The following is a 13,963-nucleotide window of genomic DNA, read 5'->3' as shown; positions in this document are numbered from 1 at the left end:
GGTCAACTTAAAGTGGCCCACCTTGAACAGCAAGTAACGCCTGTGAGCGTGGAGGACCGGGATGTGAAAATACGCATCCTGCAAGTTCAACGCTGCCATCGAGTCTCCTTGGTCTAGGGCAGACAAAACCTGAGCAAGAGTGAGCATCATGAAGTGCTCCTTCTTGAGGAAGAGATTGACACCCCTTAAATCCAAAATAGGGTGAAGACCCTTGTTCTTTTTAGGAATCAGAAAGTAGCGGGAATAACAACCACTGCCTACTTCTGATATTGGGACCCTTTCTATGGCTCCCTTGGCCAAGAAAGCCATAACTTCCTCGTGGAGTAAGATCAAATGATCCTCCATCAGCCGTTCTTTTACCAGAGGGATAGAGGTAGGGAAAGACTGGAAGGGGAGGGAATAGCCCTTCTGTATGATCCGCAAGACCCATTTGTCCGATGTTATCTATTGCCAGTGAGGGAAATTAAATGGAATCCTCCCTCCAAATGGATGGACATGGTCTTGCAGAACCATACTATGAGGGCTTGGGTGTTGCGTAAGAGGGGAGCTGGGTGGTGGCCGACCTCTGGCTAGACCCTCTGATTCTGAAGGTACCATGACCGCGTCCTTGCACAAGATGCTGTGATGCCGGAGGACGATGGCTAACCTGTTGTTGGTGCGGTACCGCGCCTCTCCCGAAGCCTCGAAAGGGGCGATAGACAGAGTGTTGGCGAACAGGTGCTGAGAGAGCCAAGGATCTGGCAGCAGCTTGAGAATCCTTGAATCTCTCAAGAGCAGAGTCTGCCTTTTAACCAAAAAGGCATGTGCCATCGAAAGGCATGTCCATCAAGTTCGACCCAAAAATCCAGTGGTACGCAGCCAGGTGTGGCGACGGAGGGCCACTGTCGAAGAAATAGCCCTGCTCAGCGAGACGGTCGTGTCCAAACCACACTTGATGGTAAACTTGGCTAGATCTCTCCCACCCTTGACAGCCTGGGTGAGAATGTACTGTACGCCCTCTGGGACCTGGGGCAGCACTTGTGCCAACGTATCCCATAAAGTATGGGGAAAAAAAGGCCCAATATGCAAGAGATGTTTACCGACCTCAATGCCAGGCTGGAGGAAAAAAACATCTTCTTTCCAAGTTGGTCAAGCCTCTTAGATTCCCTATTCAGGGGAACAAAAGGGAAGGCACCACGGGAAGTGGAGGCTTGGACCACGAAGCTCTCCAGGGTGGGATGTTGGGTGAGGAAACTAGTGTCGCTAGGAGCTGGCAATTGCGGCGGCCAATTGCCTTATTCACAGGAGCCCCTGTGCTGGGTTTGGACCATGTTCCCAGAAGGACATCTGTGAGGGCTTCATTGAAGAGTAACATCAGCTCTGATGTAGCAACCCCTGTTGGAAGCACCTCCGTCAGGAGATTAGTCCCGACTGGCACCGTAGGCAAGTCTAGGTCCAGGACCTCAACTGCCCTTCGCACCACCATGGCATAAGATGCCCCCTCTTCTGTAGCCACAGCAGGAGGCGAGAGCATGCCGGCATGTGGAGAGGTATCCAATCCACTGGCTTTCCCTAGATCATCATACCAGTCCTGTTCATGCTCCAATCCGTATTCTAAAGCGTCCTCAGTCCCCTCCCACACCTCACCTGTGCCTGGCTGTTCAAATAAGCCCCAGGCACTGTTTTGGGCCTAAACGGCACAATCAGAATCGGAGTAGTACGACGTTGTTCCGGCTCCGGATCATCAGGAATGAGGATGGGGCTACCACCACCAGTGGGCACCGGTGGTGGAGGGAGCGTCGACGTCGGGCCGGCACCAGAGGAGGCCGACCTTGAGAAATCGGCGCCAGTCTGGATCTGCTATCAGATCCTGGGATCCCCAATGGAGCCAAGGTCGAAGCCACTGCTGTTGAATCTGATGGGGCCCCTGTGGGGCCCAAAGACCCACCCTACAGGGGGCAGCCCTCTCAAAGGAATTTTATGAGGCTATGCGCCTTGTTTTTAAGTGAGCGAGGGTCGCTCTGGCTCTCTGAAAGGGGGGGAGACGCAGAGTCAGACCCGGCAATGGCTCAGCGGAACCATGCTCGGAATGTCGACGTTCCAGAGACGCCTCGTCGGCCGACGGGCAAGGCAAAGCCGAAGTACACTTGGACGATGACTTCTTTTTGTGCCTCTTCCCCGAGTGCCCGAGGACCTCCAATGAGACGAAGAGGACTTAGGGCTCCTGCGGCGGTTCCGCGACCTCCTCCTTGAGTAGGACCATGACCTCTGAGGAGTCGCGCAGACCGAAGTCGACTGCCAGGCTGCCATGAGCTTTAGGGACTGCTCCCTCAAAGCTTTTTGGGCCATGGCCTGGCAGTTGGAACACGACTTCGAGTCGTGGCCCCTGTCAAGGCACCAGAGACATACCTCATGGGGGTCTGTCACTGACATTGCGCAATGGCAGGCGCCGCACGCCTTGAACCCCATCTTCCTAGAGGACATATCCCTCACACAGATGACAAAAATCCTCGACAAAATGTCAAAAAAAGACTTGCCAAAAAAGGCAAAGGGTAGCTCGATCCCGGATCTACGCTTAACCGGAGCGGAAGGAAAAGAACTGACATACGCGCGCCGAGGTGGCATCTATATAGATATAGTCTTAGACGGCTCTGACAGTGATGAAGCCATTCCGAGCCGGACGACGCACGTGGAACCAAACGACAGCACCAGACGGCGCACACAGGGTATTGTTCAGCAAAAAGATTCCGGATTCGAAGCGGACGCTGGGGAACGTCAGTGGTCACTGTGTTGACTGGCTCTGTCTTTATTTGGATGGTTGGTGCCTGTTCCATATGCACAGCCCGCACTTTTAACAGCTCCTGTGAGCGTCCTAGGGTGAGGATGTCCCTCATCCGCATGTTCAGTTTCTGCAGGATACGTTCACAGAGCTTTGATGAGGCGCACCCTTGGATGAACTGTGCCCTGAATTCATCATCCTCTTTGTAGGGTAACATACACGTGCTGACCACTTCTCTTAGGCTCCCAAAAAAAAATGTCTCCTGACTCGTCTGACTTTTGGAGCACTTGGCGCATTAGGAAAGGTTTATGTCCAGGTTTGCGTAAGGTTCAAAGTGTGAGGTGATCGCGCCTTTCAATGTGTCGTAAAGTGAGGTGTTGCTTCCGCCGCTGACTTGGATACTTTGTGGATGTCCGCCCCTCTCAGGTGAAGGAGTAGAGGTTGTTTACGCTCGTCATTTACCTCCAAGGCCTCGAAGTAGGTTTAGAGGCGTTCAACCCAAGCCTTCCACCTAGCAGGTGCGGAATCTGCAGCTAGAAGTCTCTATCAAATACAATATGTACAAGAGGGCATGTTTATGGAACCCATGTCAATAGGGATACCTATAATTGGCACGACGACTGAGCCATCGTATTATTACCTAACCACATATGAGGATACTGAATTTCCAGACTTGCTCAGATGCCTGGAGACATTCAAATAAGAACCCTTTGGAGAACTAGTAAATAAAACCCCGAAAAAATGCTTAATTAAGTACATGATGGGCTAACAGTTCTGGCATTAGAATTCTTTTCAAAATATTTCAATGGCAAGCCAAAAGGCAGCAAATTATCAGTGGCTTGACCATATGAACTTGAATGTTCCCAAGGACATCGAGTAGCATTACAGAAAGTGAGCAAGACTTGAACTGGCTTCCACCCAGAACACTGAGGTGTGTCATAGTCTTAGAAGTGGCTGTTCAATCTAGCTTTAATTTAATACAATGTTGATCCCTTGAGGTGTACAGCAACAAACGTGGAAGAGGCAACAATGTTTGAGGGGCAGGCAGCTTTTTCTTCTTCATATCACCTGCTGGAACTGTGCATGACTTATACTACTTTGGTAGTCCTCAATCTTTTCCGTAAAGTTTCTTTTATATAAAGCACATTTCAAGCCATGCAGTTTCATAGTGCTTAACGTACCTGCTGCTACTATTACCACAATTAAATGGTACATATTTAACCATGCTTTCAAAGGAAGAAAGTATATTTAGAAAGATTAGAATGTTTGGTGCCCAAGTTACACATAAATACCTGCATCACTTATATCAAAACACCAAGAAATCAGAGCACACATAGCAAGCTCACAAGAAAGAAGAAGAGAAAAGAGAACCAGGAAGAGAAAACAGAACTGAGAAGAAGAGAAAAGAGAACCGGAAATAGAAAAGGAAACCGGCAAGAGAAAAGAGAATGGGGAAGTGAAAAGAAAACTGGGAGAACAGAAAAAGAGAATGGGGGAAGAGAAGAGAAAAGAGAATAAATGTATGCCTAAAATGGACAGAACACACTGCATACTCTTTTTTGACATGCTGACTGACAGCTTCAAACTGCACAACTACTTGATGAATGTAGGAAAATGACCCTTGTTGCAGTTACCCCCCACATTTCACCTGATATTGGTGCTGACTTGACTTGAGACTGTGTTGGGATCCTGCTATCCAGGCCCCAGCACCAGTGTTCTTTCCCTAAAAATGTACCATTGTTTCCACAATTGGCACACCTCTGGCATAAAGATAAGTCGCTAGTTAAAGGTACCAGAGGTACAAAGGGCCCTGTGACCAGGGAAGGTCCCTAAGGGCTGCAGCATATGTTGTGCCACCCTAAGGGACCCCTTACCTAACACATGCACACTGCCAGTGCAGATTGTGTGTGTTGGTGGGGAGAAAAAGGCAAAGTCGAAATGGCATCCCCCTGAGGGTGCCACACCCACAAAACACTGCCTGTGGCATAGGTAAGTCAACCCTCTAGCAGTCCTTAAAGCCCTAAAGCAGGTTGCACTATACCACAGGTGAGGGCATAGCTGCATGATTACTATGCCCCTACAGTGTCTAAGTCCATTCTTAGACATGGTAAGTGCAGGGTGGCCATATTACATATATCGCCTTGGAGTTTGTCAAAACGAACACCACAGTGCCATTATGGCTACACTGAAGACTGCGAAGTTTGGTATCAAACTTCTCAGCATAATAAACCCACACTGATGCCAGTGTTGGATAAATGCACACAGAGGGCATCTTAGAGATGCCCCCTCTATCTTAACCAAACTTCTAGTGCCAGCCTGCCACTTACAGACGCGTTTGACCACATGGGGTGAGAGCCTTTGTGCTCTCTGTGGCCAGAAACCAAGCCTGCACTGGGTGGAGGTACTTCACACCTCCCCCCTGTAGGAACTGTAACACCTGGCAGTGAGACTCAAATGCTCAGGCCTCTTGATACCGTTCCCCTGGGCACTTCAGCTTATGAAGATGCCCGCCCCCTGGACAAAGCCCCACTTTTGGCGGCAAGCCCGGCAGGAAAGTTAGAAAAAACAAGGAGGAGTGACCACTTCAGCTAGGACCACCCCTAAGGTGTCCAGAGCTGAAGTGACCCGCCTCTTTGCAAAAGCCTACATCTTGGTTTGGAGGACAGGGATCAATAGGGGTAAGCTCTGTGTCCCCTCCCCAAAGGGAGTGGATACCGGAAAGGGTATTGTCACTCTCAGGGACAGTAGCCATTGGCTACAGCCCTCTGACCCCTGTAACACTCTCAAATCCAGGATTTAAGGGCACACTTGAACCTCGCTCAACAGATTCCTCAAGTAGAAGACGAGAAGGAAGAAGGAGGACTGCTAAGCTGACCCCCAGCAGAGAAGTCTAAAGACACCAACAGACTTGGCCCCAGCCCTACAGGTGGGTCTCCAGCTTCTGAAGCCCGGCTAAAATAAGGCAACGCATCCTGCAGGACCAGCGATCTCTTAAAAGCCTCAAGAGGACTGCCTGCACCCCAGATGACCAAGGTCTCCTGTGGACATTGGTCCTGTTCAGAAAAAAACTCCAGGAAAAAACTCCAGAACCATCCCGGATCACGAGTCCTGCCCACTCTGCACTTGACGCCCACAGCCAGTGTGCAGGTGGCCCAACCAACTAGGCTGGTCCCCAGGTGATTCTGACCTAGGGTTGACCCTTCCTGTCCAACATGAAGATGCCTGCAGCCTAAATCCAGAGGACCCCCTGAATGTGAGAGAACCGGATGAAGATTCCCGACGCCTAAAGGTACCCCTGCACCCGTAGCCCCCTGGCCTTGGGGAATTTGGTCATTAGTCCAGCAACATTCAGCAGGCAGCCCTCTTCCTTGTCCAGCCTGTGGTTTTCCGAAACTTTCTCCCTGGACCTAGCCTGCAGCATGTTTGTGACCTCGGGGTCACCCTATTGAAAAGCACTGGGAGCCCAATACTGAGTTTGCACCCTGCACCCGGCCACCCCTTTGCCGCTGAAGGTGTGTGTTTGGTGCTCACCCAAACCTAAACCTCCCCTCCCAAAAACGTGGGTACTTACCTGCAAGCAGGCCTGATTCCGAGTGCCCCCAGTCTCCATAAGAGCCCATTTTAAATCGACCTCAGCTTTGAACTCTGCACCCGGCAGGCCCTGTGTTTCTGGGTGTTTGGGGTTAACTTGAACCCAAACCTGTGGACATCCTAACCCCCGGAGCCTGGAACTGTAAGTCATGTACTTACCTCAAAACAGTACTAACTTTCACCCCCAAGCCCCCAGAAATGTTTCTGAAAATTGCACTGTCAACTTTTAAAACAGATATTTGCTATTTCCTTGAAAAACATTTACCAACTGAAACAGAGTGGTATTGATAAATATGTTGGATACTTACTTGCAAATGTACTTACCTGCAACTCGAATATTGTGGTTCTAGAAATAAAGTAACAAAATACATTTCTGCTATATAAAAACAGTTGGCCTGGAGTTAGTCATTGAGTGTGTGCTTCATTTATTTCCTATGTGTGTACAACAAATGCTTTGCACTACCCTCTGATAAGCCTAACTGCTTGACCACACTACCACTAAAGAGATTATTAGTATTATCTACTTTAGCCTCTCTTAAGCCTCTGTGGAACCCCTGGACTCTGTGCACACTATATCTCACTTTGATATAGTATATACAGAGCCAGCTTCCTACATCTAGTAAATAAGAAACTTGGTAAATTGCAAACTAAACAGTTTCCATGCACTGACTATTTAAAAATAGAGAACTAAATGGGGAAAAAAGGATAAGTGCCAAATAACAGATCTAATTAGTGATGCAAAGTAAGCCACTCCCTAAAAACACCTCTAAAACGAAAATCATTTTCTTCGGGTATTAACCTGAAAAACCTAGATGGCATATTGCATAACCTTAAACTGAACCGCATGCAAGAGGGAAATGCATGTGCTGCCTCTCACATCCAAATATTGTTCTTCTAATGATGGATCCCCAGTAGTACAATGCCAAAATCTTGGGAACAACTGAGGAAGATACACATATTGCCTGTATGACGTCAGACGGCGTCGCGTGGGCAATTGTGACGTCCTCGTCGACATGCGGAAGCTAGGAAGAAGATTTCCGTCGAAAGCTGGCGCAGGGGGAGAATTCAATAAGTGAGGAATCCACAGGTAGTTGTATCCATCAGAAACACAGCCTTAACCTTCTCTAATACTTCCTAGTTGATGTGTTGGAGGGTGGGTAGGTAAACAATATACATCACAGTTAGGCAGTCTGTAAAATGGACACAAATGAAATACATGTCGGCCTAGTTGAGGCCTACTTTTAGAACTGGAAGCGTGTCTGAAGGTGCTTGCGCTGAATTTGTGCAATTAATACCACCACTGAAAAAGTGAAATACATAAGGTTAGCCCAAAATCAAGAACGTGCTGAGAGAATTTGGTTGTTATCCAAAAAATAAGAAGAAAAAGTTACTTACCTTTGGTAACAATGTTTCTGGTGGATACTCCATCTTCCTTCAGATTCCTCATCTCTGAAATATCTATCCAGGTGTCCAAGAGGTCCAGAAAACCTTTCCACTCTCGCTTGTTGGTAAGGGTAGTCAGTTTTGTCTGCAGCTGTAAGTGAAGTCATGTGGAGTCTTAAGGACTAAATGCCACCCTTAGTGTAAAGACTATGTCAGTCTTTCAACCACTTAATTTGCACCACTGAAGCAGTAGGACGGGAATGACATCAGGTTGTTAACACAGTGCATCAGCATAGGAATTGGAATCTTTTTATTGTGGTCCAGAACTAGCCACCAAAAACGGGAAGGTGTGTGGGATCGCTGAGTAATCTGCAACTTAATAGAGTATCTGTCAGAATGATCATTACCGAAGGTAAGTAACTTTTTCTTTTGATGGATACTTCTAAATGCATATTCACCTCAGGAATAGAGGGCTTTATGGATATATATATATATACAGGGAATTGTTGCAACAGTGACCAGGTGAACTGTCCTCACCTCCAAATCCTGACGGTAGTGCTTGGCGAAGGAGTGAAGAGATGACCAACTAGATTCTCTACAGATGTCACCCATGGCTCGTGTAGTGAGCCCTAATACCCTCCAAATGCTCCCTCAAAAAAAAAAAAAAACGTCCTCTTAGGATCCAGCCAATACAGCCTCTCATGCTCCTAGGCGGGGGGAAGGGAGTGTCACTGAATGATATTGATCAAAGCAGCTCTGGTTCTGAGTACAACCATGTCAGGGAAGAAAGAAGTAAAGGGAGGCCTGTAGCTCAGTGCTTGAAGCTCACTGACTCGTCTGGAAGACATAATGGCAACAAGGAAAATGACTTTAGGGGACAGAATACAAAACACAGAGACCCCTAAAAAAAGATAAGCACCAAATTTTAGTCCCACTGAGCCATAACAAAGGGTGTGAAAGGGAACATGTTGGTTCCCAACCGCGACGCCTCAAGGGGTCTGTGACTTCTTAGAAAATTAACTAATATTAACAGATTAATAAGGTGTATATAAATAAAGTGTCTAAATGTACAAATGAAAATGTAAAAATGAAATGTACTGTAAATGTGAAGGAAATTGAAATTGGATGCCAAAAATTAAGTTAGTATCTTTAAATTGACTTGTGGGAGCAGTGCAGGTGCATCAAACAGAATACAGTATGGATGATGTGGGTCTTCAATTGAATTTAGAAAAGCTCCAACCTTCCATTAAAATGTTTTATTTTATTTTAGTTGTTTGCAAATTAAATTAAATATGTTACCATTTGTGTATGTATTTGATTGAATATTTGTTTCTGTATTTTTTGTGCACTGTTTTGTGGTTCAACTCATCAACAATGTTTAGGCCTGGGTCCCAGGCTTCCCGTAATGACTCAGTGTAGGTATCCCTAAATTCCAATAATGATTTACTTGGGGTACCTGGGTTCCAGCAATGATAAAGTGAGGGTCCACAGAAGTCAAAAGGTTGGGAACTACTGGGTTAGGCCTTTCAAAAATCCAGGATTTAAGGGCACACTTATGGCTGATCTCTAAAGCAGAGGAAGGTGATAAAGCTGCGAAATATCCCTTCACCATCCTCACAGCGCATCATTTTTGGGCCAATGAAAGAGCAAATTTTAGGATGTCCGATAAGCTAACTTTCAAGTTAAGTATCTGGTGGTCTGTGCCCCATGCCAGCACTCGGAGTTGAGGGTTTCAGCGGACATGCAAAAAGCAGACAAGAAAACATCCACCACGCCTTCAGGCAGCTGGACAACAGTCACATGCCCCACCTCAAGCTCCATCAATGAAAGTGGAGGCTCTGAAGATTCGGATGGAGAACCTGCCCTTCTGTTTTGTAAAGAAGGTCCACCCTGACAGGAAGACAGAGTGGAGGGCAGAGGAAGAAGTACAGAAGGTTTGCAAACATAGACACTTCAAAATCCAATCCAAGGCCACTAAGATGACTTGGCACTGGTGTCGGCCAATATTACTCAGCATCCAATAATTCAAGGGTATGGGGGAATGCGTGGTGAAGAGGAAAACTCCACTTCAACTGAAACATGTCCCCCAAAACTTGTTTACAGATACTACAGGGCTCAAAACTTTGGGCAATGAGAAATGGAATAAGTGGTAAAGAGATCGACATGGCACTGATCGAAGATGCTCTTCACAAGCTCTGGGTTGAGACAGCACTTATCGGATAGGGGACACCAACTCAGGTCGGTGGCCTGGGTATTAATATAGCTGGTGAGATGATTCACCACCATCCACGTTTAAAGTTGGTGCATCCAAGACCAGAGTCTCTGCAGCTCCTATCAAAGAGGATGAGCTCCCATTCCCCATTGTTTGTTGATGTACCACATCACAGTCACATTGTCTGCCTATATCTGGACTCACTGACCACAAAGGAAAGAAAGAAATGCCTTTACTACTGAGACTAGATGAATCACCCCTCAGGTCGAGCAATTCATATGCAACTTATATTCTGGTGGTGACTACAGGCATATGAACTCCAGTTTCTCAGGATGAGCTCCCTACCCTAGAGTGGAAGCATCTGCTACTACTATGGCCACAGCCAGGCAAGGAATGGAAAAATATACCATAGGCTTTGTTCTCCACACCACACCAGGAAAGCATTGCTGCGTTATTCTTGGAGACAGTTGGAGTATGACAGATCTCCCTCATGTTGGAACCCCTCAAGGGCCCTCATGTGCCAGCAGCCATGGTTGACCAGGAAGATGCAAGAAGCCAACAGATGGAACAGGCCTGGGACACACAGGACTGAAATACTAGCGCCTTCCTGAAAATTCAGCATCAGGTCATGGATGTCAAGTCATCTGTGACGGTGAAAATGCCTGAAACAAGGTGTGGTCCACTATGGCCCAGTGAACAGGAGGAGCTGAGTGGGCTGCAGGTGAGGCTTGGGCACACTAGTTGAGAAGCACAGGTCATGCAGCAGAGATGTTGCTGACTGCAGATCATGACAGCTCCATCTCCAGATACCTGTCTTTCAGCGGCCTGTCATCCAGGTACAGAAAAACTTGAATCCAACCTTCTGTGATGGGCTTCCACCTCTGCCATACCCTCTGTGAAGACCTGTGGTGCCCATGTCAGGCCAAAAGGGAAGGACCACAAACTAGCAGTAAGTTGAGCCCACCAAAAATCACAAGTAATTGCTATGGGACTTCAAGACTAGTATGTGGAAAAACGCATCCTGCAAGTCGAGCAACACCATCTAACTGCCAGTTACAGTGTTAAGAGAACATTAGCTAGGGACAGCATTTTGAACTTCTATTTTCAAAGGGAAAAGCCGACACCCTGAGACCCAAGATTGGACAAAGAATTATGTTCTATTTTGGAATAAAGAAATATTGGGAGCAGTATCCATGTCTACTTTCCTGCTCAGGCACAATCGCCACAGCTCCTTTCTTAAGCAAGGCTGTCACCTCTTGCTGCTGCAGGAGAAGGTAGCCATGAGAAAGGGGTAGGGTGCTTGCGGAGGGGACTGGCAATACACAAAAAGGAGAGGCACACCAAACCGCCAGACCACCTTTCTAATTCATGCTACCAAATAATTTTGCAGTTTGGAGTTCCAAAGCAGGTCCAAAAATAAAGTCAATGTACTTCTGTCATCAAAGGCGGTCAGTCCAAATAAAGAAAATCCTTATTATAGCTTAACACTCAACAGGCCATACAGCCTCTCAGGGCGTTAATTGATAATCAATTTCCAATCTTTATTAGCATTCAGCATATAGTCCCCAAATGTCAAAAGCCGATATCTCACCTAAGAACCATGGGAGTTCACGTTTTCATTTTTTTGTTTGTATGTTGATGTACAGAGGTACAGTTACAACCAGCAGTAGTAATAGGGCACTGGTGCATTTTAAAGGCAAGTGCAGGGGACCATGTGACTGACTAAGGACTCTCTCTGTACATCCAAACATAAAAAAAAAAGAAAACCTGAACTCTTATGGTTCATACACAAGAGACCAATTTTTGACATACCGGAGGGATGCTGCATCAAGAACGTAGAGCACCAGGCCCTTGTAAAATAGACCAATTTACCACAGTCAGAGAAAATGGCGATGGGCAAGCTGCCATCACTTTTATGGCAATTCACAAGGGTCCCCCTATGTCTGCAAAGAAAATTCAAATGCTACTCAGTGTCAAGAACTCTGCACTCTTTCAAGGACAATCTTCTTTGTATTCCTAATATCAAGAAAGTTAGTACTGGGGGTCAGGCGATCACAGCCAAACTTCTTTGGAACAGCCTGTCACCCTCATTAAGAGATTGTGCAGGACGTGATGCTATTCAGGAAAGCACAGAAGACCTGGCTTTTCCCTGTTTAGTTGGCCTCTTGCAGGAATCCTCAGGATCTTTTTTTTCCCCTTAGGAGGCCAGCACCAGGACACCATTGTGGTCTCAGTTGCGCTTTATAAATTACATTTTCATTTAATTTCACAATCCGTTCAACCAAAGCCTCATTAAATTGCCACAGAGGTGCTGATGTAGAAGGTCCAGGTTGCAAAATCTCTGTCAAGAGGTTTGCCTTAGTATTGTCAGTTGGCGTGTGGCAAGAATGGGGAAAGGGCAGTTACAACACTTCTGCCAGCCTCCTACCTACAACTGCAAAAGAGGCACTTTCCTTGGTCAGGCGCCCCATAAAGAACCTATAATTGATTATGGGCAGGAAAACTTGGTATAGACCATTCAAGTGAGAGGGAGGAAATTGAGGGCCTGTAAACACAAAAAAAGAAAGACCTGATCAATGAGGTGTAGAATACAGCTGTAAACTGTAGAGGCTCCACAGGGGACACCTACTTGTATTAAGAACTGTTAAATTAGCTGATGTGTTTAAAGCATGCAGGACTCTCAACTACACTAGACCGCAAGCTTCATCATCGGACTCGCCCCTCACCCAAAAGTATCTTTATTTGCGTAGGAGGTGGGAAACAAGGATATGATTAACTATCATACTAGGGTGCATATGGGTATGAAGCGGTCATTCCACTTGAGAAATCTGTGAATTTACACAATTCTGAAGCAGCAAATGTTTGTGCTACAAACTCCTCTCAACCTCATAACTGTGGTGTATTCATTTCTCCATGTAGCAACAATTAAAAGTGAAAGGGCATGTTAAGACCCTTCATGTCCAATCTGTCTAAGAGTCTCATTCACTCTGTTTTTTTTCTCACCTTGTCCCTTGGCTTCCACTTGCATATCGCTCTCAATAGAATTTGTGAACTAGAGGTTGGCATCCTGCTTGCACGTCAATCACTGGGATGCATTGTGTCACAGTACTTGCAGTCATGTTTGGTGCTGAGTTACAATTGGCAGATGTCGTGCAGGTCAATAACTAAAATTGATTTCCAGCACACATGTGACGGTTTGAAGCACATGTGATATCCCTGCACAATGTCAAAATATTTTAAACTGAGAAGGTTTTAACAACAATTAAAATCATTAGAAGTGCTCCAGATCCATGACAAAGGGTGAAGAAAAGGAGGCACGCAAGTCACAGCTTCAGGGTGGCACTTATATATAGTTTCAGGGCGTCATGACTGGAGGTCTAACTGAGGCAGATGTTGCCATCTACCATAGGGCAAAAGCTACTGCAAGAGTTTCCGGATCCAGTCTGGTGCCTGGGAAACTCAGAAGATGGAAAACATGGAGTTAGAAGTACACATCAAAAGGATATGTTTGTAAAATGCATACAAAGGTTTTGACACACAAACTTGTTTAACACTAATCTGAGTCCCTTGTATGGCAATTTAAACAAGCATTTACAATGCAATGGGTCTCGCCTTTGCTGGAGTTAGAGATATTAGCGTTGTAAACTGCTAACCTGACTTTTCTTGCCACAAATTGAAAATGAAAAGTAAAACAATTTCACATAAGCGAGCCGACAGCCGCCATGAGTGCAAAGCAGACTCGCAAAAGGAAACAGAAGTTTGCTTGCAGTCAAACATATCAGCAAAAGTGTAGTTTTCCATGTAACAGGGTCGATGTCATGCAAAGCGCATGACTACTGCCCAGCGAGATCGCGCTGCCTCTGAAAAAAAGGAAAAAGTAGTCCAGAAACCATTCGAAAAAATTGAGCCTCATATGTTTTCAGTAGTTGCCCAGTGCGCTCAAGGAGGGCTAACCACTGGAAAAGGCATGACGTATGCATGCCTTTCACTAATGAAATCAAGCAAATTTTAAAAGGCAG

The 13,963-nt window shown here is 46.3% G+C and overlaps 1 protein-coding gene across 2 annotated transcripts in view; it reads right to left on the bottom strand.

The window, feature by feature from the left end:
• USP24 (ubiquitin specific peptidase 24) overlaps window positions 1-13,963 on the bottom strand; it is a 1,409,949-nt gene that overhangs the window by 164,460 nt on the left and 1,231,526 nt on the right. The gene's annotated exons all lie outside the window — the stretch shown is intronic.

This window comes from Pleurodeles waltl, chromosome 4_2 (genome assembly GCF_031143425.1).
Source record: "Pleurodeles waltl isolate 20211129_DDA chromosome 4_2, aPleWal1.hap1.20221129, whole genome shotgun sequence".
NCBI classification, from domain to species: domain Eukaryota; kingdom Metazoa; phylum Chordata; class Amphibia; order Caudata; family Salamandridae; genus Pleurodeles; species Pleurodeles waltl.
Note: the sequence above shows the minus strand (reverse complement) of the source record. Positions and strands in the feature narration are given on the sequence as shown.